Source organism: Equus quagga, chromosome 7 (genome assembly GCF_021613505.1).
Source record: "Equus quagga isolate Etosha38 chromosome 7, UCLA_HA_Equagga_1.0, whole genome shotgun sequence".
Taxonomy (NCBI): Eukaryota; Metazoa; Chordata; class Mammalia; order Perissodactyla; family Equidae; genus Equus; species Equus quagga.
In genome coordinates this window covers 61,039,602-61,061,090 of record NC_060273.1, presented here as the reverse complement: position 1 = coordinate 61,061,090, position 21,489 = coordinate 61,039,602, and positions in this window count along the sequence as shown.

The following is a 21,489-nucleotide window of genomic DNA, read 5'->3' as shown; positions in this document are numbered from 1 at the left end:
TATGGGTTTTCGTTTTCCCTTTCACATGAAACTCTCTCTTTGGGGTACACAGTGTCCCTGTTCTCCTATTCCTACCCTCTCTTCATATTGAGAGCTCACACTCAGCAAGGGCTGGAAGGAAATAAGGAACTAAGGTCTAAGCAAGAGTTGTAAGAGTTATTCTTTCCTAAATTCTGAGAGTTTGAAACCACATTGCGGCAATTTTCTGTTCCACTGTCAAATTGACTCCAGTGAGTCATCTCTATGGTAATCATTAGAGAAAGCCTCAGATGATAATTTATTTAATGAGGGAATCCACATTGTTCTGCACATGCCAGTCCTCCTAAAATACAGTCAGCAACTGAGCAGCAGGACGTCAGTCACTTTGTGATTCATTTGCTGCCACTCAGCATCTTCTGTGCAAGTTCTAACTGCAGCATCCAGTCTCTGGTACCTCATTTGATGTTCTAGAACCTTCCATCTGACTATCGCCAGGGGAAAAGCACATTGTGTACTCCCTGATCCTATTCCATCTGCAAGATCATGTCCTGTGTAGGTCTTAATACTAAAAACAGAAAGAGCAGCCTGGAAGTAGAAGTCAGGGAAGGCTGTCAAGCAGGGTTGGTGGCAGGAGTGGTGAATAGGCAGAGAGATTTAGAAGGAGGAGACAGAGTTTGTCCAGGTCATTGGTTTTCAAACATTTCACTCCCAGGACTCCTTCACGCTTGTAAAAATTATTAAGGACCCTAAAAATGTTTTCTTTATGTGGATTACATGTATCAATAGTTATCATATTAGAAATTAGAAAAAGAAGTTAAATTTTTCTAAATTTCTTTAAAAATAATAATTATCTTTAACATGAGAGCAATAACATCAATATATATCATGTAGCCTCTGGAAAACTCCGTTTTATACTCAAGAAAGAATGAAAGTGAAAAAGACGATTCATGTCCTAGTATTATTACAAAAATAATTTTGATCTTATGGACATACAAAAAGAGTCCTGGGGCCCTTGAGAGCCATTGGTGTAGGCAAGGACATTGGAAAATAAAGGGCTGAGAGAGAGTGTGATATACATGAACCAATCTCTCTCTCTAACATTAATAATATGTCGACGAAAATAATCCATAATCAATCTATAAATGAAAATTTGGGGTGAGTTTATTCTGAGCTAAAATGTGAGGACCATGGCCCAGGGCCTGTCTTCCCAAAGAAAGAAAGGGAACCGAATAATTGGGGTGCAGAGAGATTATATACCCCCAAAGAGGATGTTTCACATATGATTAAAATGTCCCTTTTACAATAGCTGCGAGACTGCTCTGTCAACACAGCGATTGATGGACACAGCAGGTAGGTCTGCTGTCTCAGTGGACACAGCAGGATGGCAGATCTGGTCTCAAGCTGGGTGGTCACAGGTGAGCTGGGTGGTCAAAGGTGAGTGCAGCAATCAGTTCCTAGCCTAAGGAAAGATGCTTATCCTTAAGGAAATGCCAATGTAGGGGGAAGTTGCACCTTTATCTTAAGGGCATTTGTTCTTGCCATAGTAAATGTCTAAAGCAGATATACAATGCATGCTCAATGGCCATGCCAGGTCCTTTTGGAAAAACAAAGTCAGGCTGAATTAGGTTTATACCAAATGGCTTCCTCACATACTCCAATATATCCTATTGCTTGCCATTTCTATTTGTCAGCACATTAAATCTTTACTGTGTATTAGATATTGTGCTAATTCATAGTTATTATTTCATGTAACCCTCATAATAACTCATGAGAGGAGATATAATTATTATACCCATTTTACAGATTAAGAAATTAGGCACAGAGAAGTTACAACTCAAAGTGAGGCCCAATTTCTATGACAAATATCAGAAAGGGGCAAATTAATTTCCCAATGCAAATTGTTGTGAGGTGTATTCTAAAGCATATAGATAGAAAACAAAGAGACGTGAGGAACACTCTTTTGCAAACAAACTCCAGGTTAAGGGTTATTTAGCCTTGGAGGATGACAAGAGTAACTTCCTGGTTAGGTTCTAGACAGACAAGGAGAAAAGACTGTAGTGGATGCTGCTGTATGCTGTCCACACCCCCTCAGAGCTGAGGCGCTCACATATTGACTGCTGACTGCTCTCAGTGAGCTCCTCTCTGAGAATTATTCTCAAAGAGAGCTGCTAATCCAACCTCACCCTCCTTCCCCTGCAGCAGCCCAAAGCTGGGACTGGTTAGCAGGTAAATAAAAGCCCTTGTCCTAAGTCAGGGAAACTCTGAAAGGTCATCCCAGTTCCAGACCTCCCCATGGGATCTGAGGAGGCCTTCTTTGCCTGTGTGTTACTGCTCAGAACCTCCTTCTGTTCAGTCCTGCTTCCTTCACTCGGCCTCAGGTGTTGATCCTGGGGGCACTTGTCAATCAACATCCTGTACCCAAATCTCCCTCTCAGAGTCTGTTTCCCTGGGGAACCAACCTAAGATAAAGACAGATTGCTAAATCTTCCACCATTCAGCACAGTTCACTCCAATTCTTTTTAAATATTAGGTTTCCATGTGGTTAATAGTAAGCCTCTTTAAATTCAACAAGTGGAATGAATAGTCCTGACGTATCCAGCCTTCCAGGGACAGTCTTTCCATTCTATGTCAGACACTTCCGATTTTGAGAGTTCTTCCTCCTACTGAGCGGAAGTTGATCTGCTGGGTACACATCCACTGTTCTGAGTTTTCCATGTGGAGCTTTCCAGATACACCTAGTCATTCTTCTGTGATGGCTGTCCACATTACTATCTGGGTGGATGGATGACGACCTCACCACAGTCAGAGAACTGGACCAGACGACATTTTAGGAACTTGCTAGTCCTGAGGTGTTCTGCTTGCAGGAAGTTTTTTCAGGTAGGCTGTTCATGGTAAAAGTTTCCCCCTTCCAAGCTCCACCTTCCATGAAAACTTGGATGCCCCAAACCATGGAAGGGCGGTAGCAGAACGAACTTCCTTCTAATTCTCCTTTTGTTTTCTGTTACAGTAAAACGGGGATGAAGATTTAAGGTCCCTGAGTGCCATGGTTTTCAATTTGACCCCATATACCTTCTTTCCTGTGCACCGGCTTATTTTGTGCAGTCTCATCTTCCCTGCTGTGTTCTGGAAGTAGGACAATTTTCAGTGTTATTTTTAATCACGTACCACTCAGGGAGATAATGATATTGATTAAATGTGAGCCTAAGAAAGGTAATTCTCTTGGAGAGGACTACGCGGAAGTGTGTTTTGCTTCAAAACCTCCACCAGGTGGCATTTTATTAAAGCAGTATTGCTATTGTGCCTACTGGAGGCAATTGCTCATGCTGTTCTTAAACGGATAGTAGGAAGCTCTTTGAAAATTTAAATGTCATATTTCCACAGATAATTATAGTAAGGATTCTAAAGCAAAAGCTCAGCATATTTTTTAAGATAAAATATCAAGATCCTCCCTGCCACATCTAGTTTAACCTAAAAAGAGACTGGAGACTTGAGACAAGATTTGTAACCTGGGCTCTGGCACTTGTGATATGACCTTGTGCAAGTCACTTCCGCTCTCTGGGCTCATTTCTCCTTCTTTGAAATGAGAAAGGAAAGCAACCAGACAGTCTTCTAAGGTCTATTTACTTCTAAGACTTATAACTCTCTTTCATTAATGGTTTTAAATTACAAGTTTTCTACTACCCTCATCACCGAATTTGTAATAAAGACAAAATCTAACCATTTGGTTTGCTTATTAAATACTTTATGTGAAACATTGTTGGGATTTTAGACTACTCTAATTTTCATTGTTGAGGAGCACCTGTTGGAGGCATTTCTTCTCATATTGAGTCTTAGAATCTTTTATTTCAATCTAAACAATCTTAGTGGCTGACAAGCTCTTTCCTACCCTTTCAAGCTGTTGTGGAATGAGTTCTTTGAAACCTAGAGAAGCTCATCTGAGAGAACAAGAGAGGTCTTCACAGATAATTATCAGCATTAGACAGGTGAAGAGCGCTCAACTCGCTTGTCCAATTCTGCAAAAGAAACCTCTTTAAACTTTCCATTTTCCAGATTGCTTTCACCTGAACTATAAAAGATCCCACTGAACAGAGGCTTATAACACTTTACACTGTCATAGAATTTTTTCCCCATCTTTCCATCTTGAAGGCTTAATAAAACAGGCTGGATAGCGCCTTCAGAGCCCAAGCTCCTCAGGGCCTGTGAATTTGGGCTCAGGGAAGAAGTTTTAACGCCTTGAGAGCATTAGTCCTCTACCATGGATACTGAGCGAGGCTGCATTGAATCCACGGTGTGAAACCTGCTTCGCCCTCAACCCCACTGCCATCAGCACCCCAAGTTCACAGAACCTGGAGCTGTCCAGGTCGGAAAGGACTTTGCTGGTGGCCTGGCTCCATGTTTTTCAAAGGGTGTTCCATGAAAGTAGAGCCACTGTGGGAAAAAGACATGGTTCTTTCATCAAAGAAGTTTTAGAAAGGCTTCGAATACTCCCCTCCAATAGTCACAGTGCACGTTAGCATTTTAACTCTGGGAATTCCTACAGCAAGGGAACCTATTTGTATAACCCATTGTTTTGCAAACCCATGGAATGCTTTGAGGAATGCAGCTCTAATTTAACCATTTTATAGACAATGAAGAAACAGAATTTAGTCACAATAAAAATGCAAGGGCAGATTTGGATTCAGAACCCTATATCTCCTGGCTTTGAGCTCTGTTCTTTTTGTCCATACATTCTAATTACAGATCCAAATCTCGACCATTCTCTACAATCTTTCAAAATGTAATATGAATTACATACGTTTTAAAACAACAATGGACGCAGATGATGTTGTCTAATGTTATTTTACTAACGAGCGAAGTAAGGCTGAGAGGGCTTAAGTGACCTTCTCAAGGTCATACAACTAAGTAGGAGCAGAACTAGAGATAAGAGCTGAATTTGCTTAATGTCTGTCCAGGGATGGCACCCATAATCATGTCATCTGTTCCCTTTAATCCATACCTTTGCATTAGGAATGAAGAAGATTACATCTAAGCCATTCTATACGTATGTCGTTCTCAGCTAGTAACAAATTCAGTCAATTAGGATTGTTCCTTTTGCTTTAGCAGAGGAATGAGACAGCAGGACAGATAAGTTTTGCTGACACTATTTCAACAAGGAAGAGCCAATAAAAATAAAAATCAGAATGAAAAATGTTGAATACATAACTTTGAATATAAACTCACCTCCTTGAAAGTTTGGCTTAGACTAGCTTAGTGAGAAATTGTATTATTAATAGATTTTTAAAATCCAATTCCAGCTCTGGGTAGCAGTGACAAAGTTCAAATATTAAAGATCATGATAATAATTGTAGAAATAAAGATAGGTAACATTTACTAAGAGCCTATGCAGTGCCAGGCACTGTGCTAAAGGCTCACATACACCTAACCTTCACAGTAACTCTGCGAGGTAGGGATGCCCATTTTATGGATGATCAAGCTGAAGCTCAGGGAAGTTAAGAGGCTGACGAAAGGTCACAGAATAGCAAATGGTAGAATAAGGATTTGACCCCATGAAGTGAGTTTCTAGAACCGGTGTCCTTAAACGTTTTACAAAGTTAAGAAAATGCCACATGAAAATTAAATCTGAAAATATGATATTAGAAATATCCTCCTCCTTTGAAGGCCCTGTTGCCCAGTGGGAAGCACGAAGTCCCTTTTCTTCCACCCATTTGTGTCAGTGAGTTCCCTGCTGGCCAGGCCCTTGATAAGGCTATGCTGCCTTATATTCTGAGGGCTCTTAAGGGATGAACACAAACACTTCTAGTTTCATGTGTAATGGAATTACATGATTTGGAGAAGAAACTTGGCTGAAGGCCACCTTCCGTGCTCTGGGAAGAAAGAGTTTGCCAAAGAAAATAATGATGGGGATAAGATGACCTTAAGTAGAGTCTGCAGAAGAAAAATGGTCTGAAGTAAGTTGGCAGCTTTCCAAAACGTGTTCATTTCCAAGAATCCCGTCCATCTGAATGTACTCTGTAATAACTGTCGTTTGCTTTCCCTTAAAACCAAGGTGATAGTAACAACCTCCTTGCCTTTGGAAACCAAAGAAACTTCATTTCAGTGGCTGGTTCCATGGCTCTGGGAAGGCTGAAGTGTCATCAAGATTTCTAGGAGCTCCCAGGGGCCTGCTTCCTCCTAATGACTTCTATCCCTAGCTCCTGCAGCCACTGGTGTTGGCCCATTCTCCTGTTTACAGAGAAATAAAGGTACTCACATTTTCTGAGTTAGATCACCTTACTGAAGATTTGAAAGGTTAATGGGAGAGGTCACATTGTGTCCTGCAAAGTTTTCTGCCACCTCTGTCCTCCGCTCCCTTACCCTTCCCTGCTCTCCATTCCTTCCCCTCTCCTTTCCTCTCTTTTATTCTCTCCTTCCCTCTTAGAAACAAAATCCTCTTTCTGCCACTAGCAAGTGGTTCTGCCCTTCTCTGAAGGCTCCACATAAGCTGAAATGCATTCCTTACAGCCGCTCAACAACCCCAAGAGAGCCTCTCACGGCATCTTTCCAAGAAATGTGGTTTGCTCCTTAAGAGAAATTCTGTAGCATACCACCAAGAACAAATTTTTCTCTTCTTGTTATAGCCATATGTACTTGAAAATAGCAAAATCGTGTCTCTTCTTTCAAATTCTGTACTTCTGACTTCTCACCAACGCAGTCAACCTGTCTTCCTTGTTATTTAACACTAATACGTTACAAAGAAAATGGTTCTATCTTATAAAAATACTATGCCTCTAAGTCATTTATTGTCTCATGACTCCTCAACTCTCCTGTACAAAAAATGTAGGGAGGATGTTGCTTAATTTTCTTTGAAGATGAACAAAATTTAAGTCCAAAAAGGGTGAAATGATCAGTCAAAACTCAACTGCCACGTATCTGGCACCACACCCATGTTCTTTCTTGATGTACTCCATTACCTCTGATACGTATCCTCCAAAATGTAGTTGAGAGGATGACTCCTTTCACCAGCATGAGTGCCTGTGGCCAGTTCTGCACTTCAGCTCTAGGGCTGGAGACCACCACAAAGAGAGAGAGAGAATAAACAAAGGAAACCAAGATGAAGAGACAAAGAAAATCTCCATTATCATTGGCCTTCCAATGGCTTCGGTCAAGTCATCCGGGAGCAGCTTTTCTCCACCCTGTAGAAGGAATGTGCTTTTAAATTTAATTGGGTCATTATTAAAGACTAAATAGCTTCCTTTTGCTCTGGGTCAAAATCCAAACTCCTGAAGATAGTCCTGAGTGATCGGTCTCTTCCTCTTTTCTATCCTCACCCGAGTTACCTGTTCCCTCTTTCAATCTTCTCCAGTTGTGTGCCCTCTTTGTAGTTTTTCAAATGAGCAGTCTACTTTCTGTCTCAGACCTCTCCCACTTGCTCTTCCTCCTGCTTAAAATTAACCTCCATCCCATTCCACTTACTACCTTTCCACCTTGTCAACTTTTTCTGGTTCTATGTTTTCCACTTATTTGTCTTCTCTTTGACAAGCCCTTCCCACTATCCTGTGTTGAAGAGCCTGTCCCCGACTTTGCTCTATGTATTGACATTGTTTTTTATGGTATCTAGCTCCCACTAGACCTTATGAAGCTCTGAGGCCAGTGCTTAGTTAGTTTCTGGCACATAATAGGCTTTCAATAAATAATATTGATTGAATGTTTGAAAGAATGAATGAGGAAGGCAGCACGGGAAAGCATTCCTTTCTGCCTGTGCTAGGCTCCTTTATTTGCTCATTCTACAAATGCCTATTACACCTCACCCACTTGTGTGTGTATTAAGGGGACCCAGGGATTGATCTGACATAGGCCCTGCCATGGGACTCTTACAACTCAATAGGAAGCTATCTGGGAGGCAGTTTTGGAGCATGGGAACTGAGCACAGACTTTGTCTTTGCCAAGTCTTCTTATCTACAACCTTCCAGAATCTCCTTAAGGCTGCCCGACACATTCTACACCTGATACATCATGATGACCCTTTAAGCTGCCAGGTCAGCTATATTGAAACGAGCGTGGCTCTTCAGTTCTGCTGCAGCCCAAGCGATTTCTAGGCTCTGATTCTGCAATTTCTGAAAGAACTGCAAGGACTCTTGGGATTAGTAGCTGAATTTAATATATTTGTTTATCACGAATTGAGAAGGCCAGTCTGGCTCTTTCCTCCTAAAAGGGAAAACATTTTTAAATTACACTTTAGAGTGCTTATCCCGGTTCTCCCCAACCTTCAGAGCCCACACAAGCCTATCTCCTCTCTGAAACCTCCCTGAACTAGCCTAGCTTATTGTTAACTTTCTGTATACATTCTCTCTACCTCCCACTGTGTCACATAATCACATAATCACTAGATTCAGATATCATCACATAATGTTGCATTGTTATTTAGCTATTTTAGGCATGTTTGTGTGTATTCTGTCTCCCCACGGAGTTCCTTGAGGACAAAAACATGTGTATTTCCTTTTTGAATCCCATAGTGTTTAGCATGGTCCTAGGCATTCCTTAAGAGGTCAAGGATGTAGGTCCCATAAAAAGATGTCACATGTTGGGTTCTCTGGAAGCAGACGCTGAAATAAAGTGTGGCTGGTAGGATATTTGTTAGGGATGAATGCATATGGAAGGAAGTGAGGGAAGGAGGACTGGGCAGATGGAGAAATCCAACCGGGATGCAGATCCAACATAGCCTCAGCCAACCCCACCGAGTTCTCCCATGAAGCACCAAAATGACAGGGCCTTTCTATCTTCCAGCCCCTGCCTTGATCAGTCATTGTATGTGAGGCTTCCCCAGAAGGGTATGCCCTTGGGTGGCTTTCTGCTACTGAAGCAAGGACTGGAGAAGCTGTCAGCTGAGGCTGCCTGCTGACAACTAGGGCAAGAAGTCCTTCTTTGAAGGGGAATCTGGGTTGCACATCTTCTTGTCCATCATAAAGTAAATGACACCATTCAAAAAAAGCCTTATGAGATTCAAGTTTGATAGATGCCTGTGGAACTGAATCCCCTTGGCCAGATCTCTGGTTAAGCTGAAAGACCACCCTATGAATGCAGACTGTACCTAATAAGGAAAAAGTAGTGATGATACCTTGGTCTGGGGATGATATGGGGCAGAAAATGCATCCCCCCCAATTTTTTCTTTTTGACGAAGATTAGCCCTGACCTAACCTCTGCTGCCAATCATACTCTCTTTGCTGAGGAAGACTGGCCCTGAGCTAACATCCGTGCCCATCTTCCTCCACTTTATATGTGGGATGCCTACCACAGCATGGCTTGCCAAGTGGTGCCATGTCTGCACCGGGGATCCAAACCAGCGAACCCTGGGACGCTGAAGCGGAACGTGCGAACTTAACCACTGCGCCACCCGGCTGGCACCCCCCCAAATTTAAAAGGGCACATAGGAAAACTCACATTCCTGAAATCCACCCAGGACTGCTCCTTTCCATAGAGAGTTCCAATTTGATAAGTACAGAAATGCCCCCCACCCGACCATGTACTCAATTCAAAATATTTCTCCAACAGTGCCTGAAATCTCCACCATTTTCCTGTACATGATGACATGACATCATCTGACTCACATAAACGCCTATGAAATAGAAATAACTTCTCCTTATTGAAAGCCTACTATTTACTAGGCATTTCGCATATCTGTTTCTTTATGTTTGTGGGGGTTATAAGCCTGGCCCTGTGCTAAACACTTTTATTGGATCATCTCATTGAATCGCACCCACAATATTATAATGTAAATTCTCTTTTTCTATTTTACAGATCGGGAAATGGAAGTTTAACAAGGGGAAGCCACTTGAACAAGACTACAAGATAGTAAATGGTAGAACCAGAATTTAATCCAAGCAGTCTGACCCTAGGGAAATTTTTAAACTTTCTTTACAACAAGGACATCACTTTCTCATTAAAGACACTTGCCTATTTCTTGAAATTTGCTCTCATAAGTCCTTTAGGGGTTCAGAGCCTCAGGGGCGAGGCCCCAAGGCTTGAGTACGTGGAAAATTATTCTGCATAATAGCAAGATAAGGAGTTCAAGTTCTCCCAGAGGGAAATGGGAGGGTCCAGGTAGACTGGTCGCTCTGTGGAGGAAGAGTCAGAAAGCAGCCCTACTCCCATCATCCAGCAGCTCAGCTGAAGATCTTTAGGAGAACAAAAATGCATAATGAAAAAAAATCGTGTATGTGATATAAATTTCTTTCTCAGTCTTATAAAAGCTTCAGTAAAATTGACAGTGCTCACAGAGACACTGATGAGTCGGTTCCTTAGAAGAACTTGAGGGAATGCTGAGATATGCATCCACGTGGGTGCTGGCTGACCATGGAGATAGCCCACTGAGACAGAGGATCTCCAGGACAAGGGGACAACTGATAACTGGATTTTCCTTTCTCTTAAAACAACCCATCGGGTTAGATGATATTTCCATCTTATGCTGAAAAATAGTGACTGTGAGACATTAACTTGCCGAATGTCATACAGATAATAATGACAAATCAGGACGTCATGACAAACCAGGTCCCACAGCCTGAACTTTTTTCTTTGACTCTAAACTGTCATCAGAAGAGGTGGGGGGAAATATTGAAGAAACAAGCAAACAGCTGCTAATATTTTGATTCCTCTCTCAGGTCCTTAATTTCAATCTCTTTGACCTGAGCAGAAGAAGGCAAATGAAAAGTGAAAGCCGCAAATAGGAATGCTTCTGAGTGACTGTGTGTATAATGAGAGGGAGCTCTGATCCCACCGCGGCAAATCCCTGATCCTTCCCCATGGGTGAGAGTCATCATGAATAATGTGGTGACAGCTCTTGGAGGAGATGCACAGAGCCAAGGGATTTTTAGCTTCAGAGAGCTGAAGAAGCTATAAATCATAACCCCTCAAAATTGGGGGTCCTGTTCCTACCCATGACATCTCTGCAAAACAGTCATGAAATTTAAATCCAGAGAGATTCGCGTCTTGCTTTAGGATGCAAGCACCTAGCCCTCCAAGAAGCAGCAAGGTTTATATAAAAAGGACCTTGAAACATGAAAGCTTGCTATCAGTGTCACATCAAAAACCCAGCCAGAGCACTCTCCTCTGGTTGTTTCATTTTCACTGAAACAGGCATGCCTGCCAGGATGGTTTGCAGACCCAGATGCTCTCATTTGATCCACAGATGGGAGAGTGGAAAGAAGCAGACAACTCAGGCAAAGGTTCTGAACTTTGAACATTTACTTTGTACCAGGCTTGGTTCCCTCTATTCTTGGTACAGGTGACACAATGGAGAATAAGAGAGATGAGATCCTTGCCTGGATGGAACTCACAGTGTAATGGAAAAGATGGGTAGGATGATCTGGAATATAGGACAGAGGAGAAAGGGTAGTTCTCAAACTCAGGAGACAAGCCTCTTAGTGACTTAAACTGAGCTGCAAGGGGGCTTTGAGGATAAGAAATAAGCAAAAACTTAGTTATCAGAATGATTTCTCTCTAGATCCATGGTTTAATAGGTAGGGCAGGGTGAAAATATTGGGGGGGGGGAGCCAGAATGAGCCATGATGCCTCTGCCTTGTCCACCTCTCTGGGCATGAAGACCAACAGTGGTATATGAAGGGGCTCCTGGAACTTCTTTACACTCTTCATGGAGATTTCCCACAAAAGCTCTGGCCCTTTCCCTGGTGTCTCCCACCTCTGAAAACTTCTTTGCCAGCAGTCATCACACTAAACCACTCAATGCTTTTGTCCAGTGTACATGGAAGAACATGAGAAATGTTTGGTACCTTTGCCCACATTGACTTCAGTGGGATGAGTAGGAGTCAAACTTGGGCCCTGGAAACACTGTAAACGCTGGGAAACACGCAGGACCCTTCTGTGGTTTATGGGGGCCTGGAATTGGCCACTCCAAGATATGTCTCTTTGGCATGATGATCATTTGAGACTGGTTACTTTGCAGACAGGAAAGCAACTGAAAAGTAGAATTTACTTACCCTTTGTAAGAGACATTTACATTGTAAAGGAAATCTCCATCTGTAAAGATATCTCCCTCTCTACCAGGAAGAAGGGGGGATGACCCTATCTCTAGAAACTCTTAATCAATGGGGAAGGCAAGGACTTAAATCTGCATTTGTTTACTGTGCTTGTCTGGTAACCTCCTGTAACTGACTCCCCCCACCCCCAACATCCTCCTTTGTCTTTAGCTGGATATAATATTTAAGTGGGGACTTCAGCCATTTTGGCGAGTTGCTAAGCTTGCCTGAGCCTCCCATGTATACATGTTATAAAGCTTTGTTTAATTTTCTCCTGCTATTCTGTCTCATGTGAATTTAATTCATTCTCTGGCCAGACGAACCCAGAGAGGGTAGAGGAAATGTCTTCCTCCCCTACAGGTTCATGAGATGAATGTGTCCTTGAAGGAAATCTGCCATGGCTCCACCAAGCTCAGGAAGATTACAAGGCAAGTCTTGATTAGGGAAAATGAGCACATTCCATCCCTTCCAGTCAGCAGGTTGATCCTTTTCCTTCTTCATTTCCCACTCACTGGACCTACACTTTTCTCCATGTTGACTCATTTTTTCTTGGGCACTGTGTACATGCCCAGCATGGATGGCTGGGTGATCCCTTTGCCTGCAGAGAAGACATTCAGCCAGGCACTGGGGAGAGATTCCACGGGGAGGGCTTTCTTTTCCAGAAGGAGCTCGTCCAGTGGAGTGATATCATGGTCAAGTTCAAAGTTTGTTTCTAGACAGATTAACATCGCAGATATTAAGTCCTTGAGCAGCTAACCTGATCCTCAGCTTTACCCCAGCTATCCCAGGTTCCATCACAGCAGCAGCCCAACACATGTACTTCCCACACACCAAGTCCACACTGCTCTGTCTCTGCATTTCTAAAATGCAAAAGCCAGTACTTTCAGGAAATGTTTCTGTCCCTGAACCACTTAAAAGCTGGCTGCCTTGTCATATGGGGAAAGTGGGGAAACCTGACCTAAGCCTGGGGTTCATTTTTATGTTCCTGCTGAATCTAGTTCCCATGCCGTGGCTAAAGATAGACCTGAGAGGTACTTAAATATGTGAAGAGGTGTCCTGTCCAAGCTTGTGAATAGCAGGTCCTGCTGCTTCTCCTACTTTTGCTAGGAATTTCCCTCAGAAACTTCCTCCACCTTCCCTCTGACATTCTCACATTTGGGAGGAGAAAAGGTCACAGAAAGGAAACTGCTTCATATCCCCCTCCTCCTCCCCAGCTCCCCTAGGTGCACTGTGTCCCACAATCAATAGCCAAGCTCACATACATGCACAGTCGTGTTCTACCCACAGAGAAGTTTGCATCCTCTCCAGCCTTGAGACAGGAAGGGAGGTTACCCAAAGGATAAAGATTTTCATTTGAGGCAGAGAGGGGAACAAGTCCCACAGCAGCCTCCCTGACATACACACTTACACACACACACACACACACACACACACCCCGACCAGAAGTTCTGTGTTCCCCACACTCTAGAGCGTTTGCAGGAGGAAGGGGAAGTCGTGGACTGCTCCTCATTTCATTACGGCTAAGCTAAGAGGTGGGGCAGGCCCATCTCCCCATTCTTCATCAAGAAGGGAAAGAGGTCTTAGGTAAAGGTGTCAGCAGTTCCCACTGAGATTTATGGACATAGATTTCTCTCTACTTTTCTGAACTCAGGGCCCAGTTCCCCAAACTGCTGATTCTCACACAGGCCATATGGGAGGCTACTTGTCTTCTACTCTTCATGGGGAGTTTCTGGCTCTACCAGGCCTGAGTAGCCCTACCCACCCCACAACTGTGTAGGGGTCAGCAGAGTGAGGGAGCAAGCAGAGGACTGCTTGAGCCAAGACCTGGCCTTGGGACTTTCATGAATTTCTCACCTTCACAGATTCCTAGAGGTTTTTATGGTATTTATTTTTGGTAACTTGTAAATGATAAAATTAAGAAAAAATATTTTAAAGGTAGAATATCTGAGTAGATTAAAATGAAGGAATGCTGGATGGTAGTGGATATGCAATGTCACTGTCAACTTCTCTCTATGAACAGGGTCTTCTTTTAGAGGCCAAAGAAGACATTCCCCAGGAGCTAGTGCTACCCCACCCCCGCCATCTAAGCACAAGCTACTGAGATGCCATACATGTCAACCCCAGGTGTGGCAGACACAGAGGACGCCACTCTCCTATTTGAGTAAATACATTTTTAAAGAACATTTTTGGAGGGCAGGAAAAGTAGATCTTCCTGTTCAGAGAACATTCTATATAGATGGAGGGAGACTTTAGGGATCAGTGGGGGATGCACATCCCATATTACAGAGCAGATGGCAGTGGTGATGGCAGCCCGTGGGACCTGGTCCCCTTGGTACCTGCTGATGGAAGGGTGGCATGGGAGACACAGGCTAGCTGGTTTTGGGGCAACTTACCTACTTTTCCATTTTCTCCTTGGATAAATCTACCTTAAGAAATGGCTCATCTTTTTTTGGTGTTTACTTTTTTGAGGAGCCCATCTCTTCTGGGGCAAGAACTGTGGCTTCGGGATCTCTGTTGGTCCCCATCCTTGGCAGACTGGCTCATTAGCTCTTTGATGAAGGAGGTCCCTCTGCCTGCTCATGGAGTTCTCTAAAGGAAAATGTCCTCATCTTTCTTAAGAAGGCCCAAGCACTTTATTATCCAAAAATGGTAATGTCATAAAAGTAGAAGAAAGGCTGAGGAACTTCTACAAATTAAAGGATACTCCAGACATGATAGCTAAGCTCAATATGTGATCTTAGACGGGATCCTCTACTGGAGAGAAAACAATCCAATGAAAGACATTCTTGGGTAAACTGACAAGAAATACAGCCAAGAGATTAGATAAAATTTCTGTATTAATGTTCAATTCACTGAAGCTGAGAACCGTACTGTAGGTACAGAAGAGAATATTCTTCTTCTTAGGAAATACACCCTGAAGCATTTAGCAATAAAGGGCAATAATGTATTCAATCTACTTTCCAATGTTCAGGAAAAAGAGTAGTCACGTGTGTGTGCAGAGAAGGCAAATGGAGCAGAATGTGAAAACGAGGTGAATCTGGGTAAATAGTGTGCTCTTCACTCTTCAGGCAACTTCTCTGTAAGTTGGAAATTACTTTCAAATGAGAAGTTTTATAAAATGGCCCATGCCCTGTGCCCTAAATTTTACCCCTACTTTGAAATTCTCTAAATTTACCATCCACACTGCAACCATCACACAAGGCCCCCAGAAATGCGGCAATCCTGCTATAAATCCTTTGTAGTAGGAGGTGTCTCAGGCGAACACCCTGGGATACACGTCACAGTTGAGGTTTGAACATTTCAAACAGGGTTTTGTTTTTTTTACAAAATACTGCAATAAGGAAAAAACCCAAATGGAATAAAAATTCTACACATATGTGAAAATACAGACTAAATACAAAGAGGAGGGTGACACACTTGAAATCTGCACCTGACCCTGGCACATACCTGGGGCAGGACATCGCATCTCTTTGCTCTTCGGTTTTCTGATCTAGAATGTGGAAATTTAAGTAGGAAAAAACAGATAAGCCCTATGAGAAAGATTCAGGAAAAGAAATGTGTAAAGAGAAAACTAGCCCTCTCAGGAAAACTTAACATCGAGCTACTGTAGTTGAGGCAGAGTGACCCCAGCACAGGGCTAGACAGAAAACCAATGAAATGGAACATAGTCCTGAAATCAATCCCAACACCCAACGTAAGTTTGTGTTTGAAACAGAAGGCGTTTCAAACTGTTGGGAGAAAGTACAGACAATCTATTCTGTTGAGAAAAATGAGGGGCTGAGGAGAAATGGATTTTCAGAAGGATGGAAAACAGAACATCCTGAGATGTTCAGGAACCTCTGGGCATGGCTCTTGCTCTTCCATCTCAAATGGTAATATGGAGTGCTGGCAGAGAGCTGATACAGGAGAAAGCTGAGGACGGCTAGACATAAGATGAGCAGGTATAGAGCTGAGTAGTTTCTATTTTTATTTGAATTCGCAGAAACAGCCCAAATTTTTGTTTAGGGACACACCTCTTCCCATGCACACACTTTCAGTCTACAAGAATCCGGATGGGCATACGCAGCTGAAATCGTGTACTGAAGAAAATCAATGAGAGCAGGAGTAGGCAAACTTTTTCTTCTGTTTAGAGCCAGATAGTAAATATTTTAGACTTTGTGGACTAAGAGGCAATATTGAGGATATCATGTAGGAGGCAGGCAGAATTCTAAAATGGCCAAAGTTTCTGGCACCTGGCATAAACCAACAGATAGCAAAACAGCCAGAGAGAATCTGCAAATGAACACTGATGAGAATTGACATGCAAATGTTGCTTTCTCGGTACTTTTGCAAAATCTGAACATCCAGCAACAGTGGACCCACATGACAATATTCCCGTATGGCAATAATTGGCTGTTTGAGATAGACCATGTCCTCTCTACCTGGCCTGCCTCACTCGCTTACACATTCGAGGTTCATTCATACTGTTGCATCTATCAATAGCTCATTCCTTTTTATTTCTGAACAATATCCCATTGCAGGATACACCAGAGTTCATCTATTCACCAGTTAATGGTCATTTGGATTGCTTCCACTTCTTGACTACTGTAAGACTACTATAAACATTCACATACAAGACTTTGTGTGGACATATGTTTTCATTTCTCTTGGGTAGACATCTAGAGTAGACTTACTGGATCATATGGTAAATCTATCTTTAACATTTTGAGAAACTGTTTTCCAAGCTGGCTTTTTTTTTTTTTTTGATTGGGTTGTCTTAGTTTTGAGTTGTTCTTTGTATATTCTGAGTACAAGTCCTTCAACAGATATATGATTTGTAAATATTTTCTTTCAATCTGTATCTTATCTTTGCATTAACAGTATTTTTTGAAGTACAAAAGTTTCTAGTTTGATGAGGACTAATTTATCATTTGTTTTCATTTGTGGATGTGCTTTTGATGTTGTATCTAAGATATGTTTGGCTAATCCACAGTCACAAAGATTTTCTTCTCTGCTTTCTTCTAGAAATTAGTAACCTTAGTACTTACATTTAGATCTATGATCCATTTTGAGTTAATTCTGGGTGTGGTGTGTGGTTAAGGGTCTGAATACATCTTTTTCATGTGGATATCTAATTGTTTCAGTACCATTTGTTGAAAAGTCCATCCTTTCTCTCATTGAATTGTCTTGACCCTTTTGTTGAAATCAATAGACTCTAAACGTGAGAGTGTATTCCTAGATTTTCAATTCTGTTCCATTGAGCTATATATCTATCTCTATGTCAATACCACATTATCTTCATTATAATAGTTTCATAGTAAATTTTGAAATTGGAAAGTGTGAATCCTCCAATTTTGTTCTTTCTTTTTAAAATTGGTTTTGCTATTCTGGGTCTTTTGAATTTCCATATAAATCTTAGGCGAGCCTGTCAATTTCTGCAAAAAAAAAAAAAAATCTTGCTGAGTTATCCATAAGGATCACATCTAGTCTCTATATCAATCTGGAAAAAATTTCCCTCCTAACAATATTGACTCTTCCAACTCATAAATATGGAGTGTTTCTCCGTGTATTTAGGTCTTCTTTATTTCCATGATGTTTTATAAGTCTTATATTTCTTTTATTAAATTTATTCACATATATTTTATTCTCTTGATGCTATTATAAATGAAATTTTAAAACTTTTTGTTTCTGGATTATATAGAAATAGAATTGATTTTGCATGTTGATCTTCTATTCCGTGACCTTGATGAATTTGCTTAATTCCAGTAGTTTGTGTGTGTGTGTGTGTGTGTGTGTGCGTATTCCTTAGGATTTTCACAGACATACAGAATCATATATCTGTGAGTGAGTATAGTTTAACTTCTCTCTTTCCAATCTCGATGCCCTTTAGTCAGTGTTATTGCCTGACACCATTAGCTAAAACTTTCAATGTTGAATAGAAATGGCAAGAGTAGACATCTTTACCTTGTTCCTGATATTAGGGAGAAAGAATTCAGACTTTCATTATTGCATTTAATGTTAGCTTTAGGTTTTTCGTAAATGCTTTTTATCAGGTTGCGGAAATTCCACTTTATTCTTTGTTGAGAGTTGGGTTTTTTTTTTTTTATCACGATGGGATTTGGATGTTTTAAATGCTTTACTCTACATCTGTTAAGATGATCATGCAGTTTTCGTCTTTTTAAAAAAATTAGCATGATGTATCACACTAATTGACTTTTGGATGTTAATTTAACCTTGCATTGCTGGGGTACATCTCACTAGGTCATAGTGTATAATCTTTTTTCTATGTTGTTGACTGGGCTTGCTAATATTTGTTAAGGAATTTTTGCATCTATATACATGAAGAATATTGGTCTGTAGTTTGCTTTTTGTCTGTGTGAATCATGTTTTTATCTGTCCTTGGTATCATGGCTTTATAGAATAAGTTGTTGTGTTCCCTCGTTTCTGTTTTTGGAAGAGTTTGTGGAAGATTGCTATTATCTCTTCTTTAAATGTTTAAAAGGATTCACCAGTCAAGCCATATGGCCTTGAGATTTTACTTTGTGGGGATATATGTAACTACTGATTCAATCTCCTGGCTTATTATAGGCCTATTATATTTTCAATCTATTCTTGAGACAGTTTTGGTAATTTGCATCTTTATATTGATTTTTCCTTTCATCTAAGCTGTATAATTTGTTGGCATGAAATTATTCATAGTATTTCTGAAAATTCTTTTAACTTCGGTAAATTTGGTGATGTCCACTCTTTCATTTTTTATTTTGGTATCTCTGTGTTTTCTATTTTATTTCTTTATGGCAAACCGAGTTTGCCATTTGCTTGTACTGATTTTCTTTATTTCTGGTTCCTGTGTCATTGATTTCTGCTCTAATATTTATTATTACCTTCTGTTTTCTTGCTTTGGCTTTGGGGTTTAGTTACTCTTCTTTTTCTAGTTTCTAAAAATCAAAGCTTAGGTTATTAATTAGAAATTTTTTTTCCAATATAGGCATTTAAAGGTATAAATTTCCCTTTAAGTACTTGCTTTGACATCTCATAAATTTTATATTTTGTACTTTCATTTCCACTGAGTTCAAAATATTTTCTAATTTTATGATTTCTCCTTTGACCTATGAATTATTTAGAAGTGTGTTGTTACATTTTCAAATGCCTATGGATTTCCCTATTTCCTTTTGTTATTGATTTCTAATTCCATTGTGAGAATATACTGTTACAATGTCACTACCTTTCAATGTATTGATACTGCTTTATGGCCTAGCATATGGTCTATACTAGAGAATGTTCCATGTGCACTTGAAGAAAATGCATATTTTTCCGTTGTTGGGTGGATTGTTCTCTGGAAGTCAATTAGGTCATGCTGGTTGATAGTTGATAGTGTTTTTTTGTCTTATATATCGTCGCTAATTTTCTCTCTAGTTTTTCCATCAACGTTTGAGTGAAGGGTTTTCAACTCTTCAGTTATTATTGTTCAGTTGCTTATTTCTCTTTTCAGTTGTGTCAGTTTTTGCTTCATCTATTTTAGGACTCTGCTGTTGTGTGCAAATTGTTTATAATTGTAATATTTTCCTGATCATTTTATTATAAAATACGTTTCTTTGTCTCTATTAACATTTTCTATCTTAACCTCTATTTTGTCTGATATTAATATAGCTCCTCCAGCTCTTTCATTGTTACCGTTTGCATGGTATATCTTTTTACTTCCTTTTGCTTTCAACTTGTCTGTGTCTTTGTATATAAAGAGTTTGTATGTAAGTGTCTTTGTATCTAAAGATCTTACAGGCAGTATATTGTTGGCTTTTGTTTTTGTTTGTTTTACTCAGTCCGATAGCCTCTGCCTTTTGTTTGGAGTATTTAATCTATTTACATTAAATGTTTAATATGGTTGAATTTATTTCTACCATTTTGTTAATTGTTTTATACCTTTTTTTTTTCCTGTGTTCCTTCTTTACCGCCTTTTGTGTGTTAAATAGATTTTCTGTGCACCATTTTAACTTGTTTCTTTCTTTCTTTTTTTTTTTTTGAGGAAGATTAGCCCTGAGCTAACTACTGCCAGTCTTTCTCTTTTTGCTGAGGAAGCCTGGCCCTGAGCTGACATCGTTCCCATCTTCCTCTACTTTATATGTGGGATGCCTACCACAGCACGGCATGCCAAGTGGTGCCATGTCCGCACCCGGGATCCGAACTGGTGAACCCCAGGCCGCTGAGAAGTGGAACATGTGAACTTAACCTCTGTGCCAGTGGGCCGGTCCCCTTAACTCGTTTCTTTATATATATATATATATTTTTAAAGATTTTATTTTTTCCTTTTTCTCCCCAAAGCCCCCCCGGTACATAGTTGTGTATTCTTCATTGTGGGTTCTTCTAGTTGTGGCATGTGGAACGCTGCCTCAGCGTGGTCCGACGAGCAGTGCCATGTCCGCGCCCAGGATTCGAACCAACGAAACACTGGGCCGCCTGCAGCGGAGCACGCGAACTTAACCACTCAGCCACGGGGCCAGCCCCTCGTTTCTTTATATTTTTATTATATAATTTTAAAGTTATTTGCTTAGTGGTTGCTCTAGGGATTACAATATGCATCTTCCTTTATCACAATTGATTTCAGATTTATACAAACTTAAATACAGTAAAAAGAAAAAAAGAAAATTTTCCCCAACATAACTCCAATTCTCTTCCCTTACTTTGGGCATTTATTTTTATATCTATTATATGCTCATGTGTTATAAACTCACTAATACAGTTTCAGAAAGTTTATAGTGCAGCTGTCTTTTAAATCAATTGAGAGAAGGGAGGAAAATACATGTTTATGTTTTCTTTTATACATTTTTACGTAATTACCTTTATGAGTGCTCTTTATTTCTTTGTGTGGATTTGAGTTACCATCTGGTGCCATTTTCTTTGAACCTGAAAGATTTCCTCCAGGGCTTCTTTTAAGGCAGATCTGCGGGAAATAATACCTCTTATATTTATCAGGGAAAGTCTTTGTTTCACCTTCACTTTTTAAAGGATAGTTTTGATGGATATCGAATTATTTGTTGACTTTTTTTTCAGTGTGTTGAGTATGTTATCCCATTGCTTTCTGTCTTCTATTGTTTCTGATATGAAGTAAGCTATTATTCTTATTGTGGTTCCTTTCAAGACATTCTGTTTTGGTATTTTATCAGTTAGAGTATAATGTGTCTAGATGTCGATCTTTTTGTCTTTAGCATATTTAGAGTTTGTTGGACTTTTTGGACTTGTAGATTAATGTTTTTCATAAATTTTGGAAGCTTCAATCACCATTTTTTAAAAGTACTTTTCTGTTCCTTTCTCTCCTTCTCTTCTCTTTTCTGTGAGTCCCATTGTGCACATATTGGTACTTTTAGTGTTGTTCCATAGCCTCTGAGGCCCTATTCATTGTCTTCATTCTTCTCCTGTTTTCAGATTGTATGTTTTCTGTTGATCTATTCTCAAGTTTGCTGATTCTTTCTTCTGTCAGCTCAAATCTTCTATTGAGCCCCTCCAATGTATTTTTTTTCTATTTCAG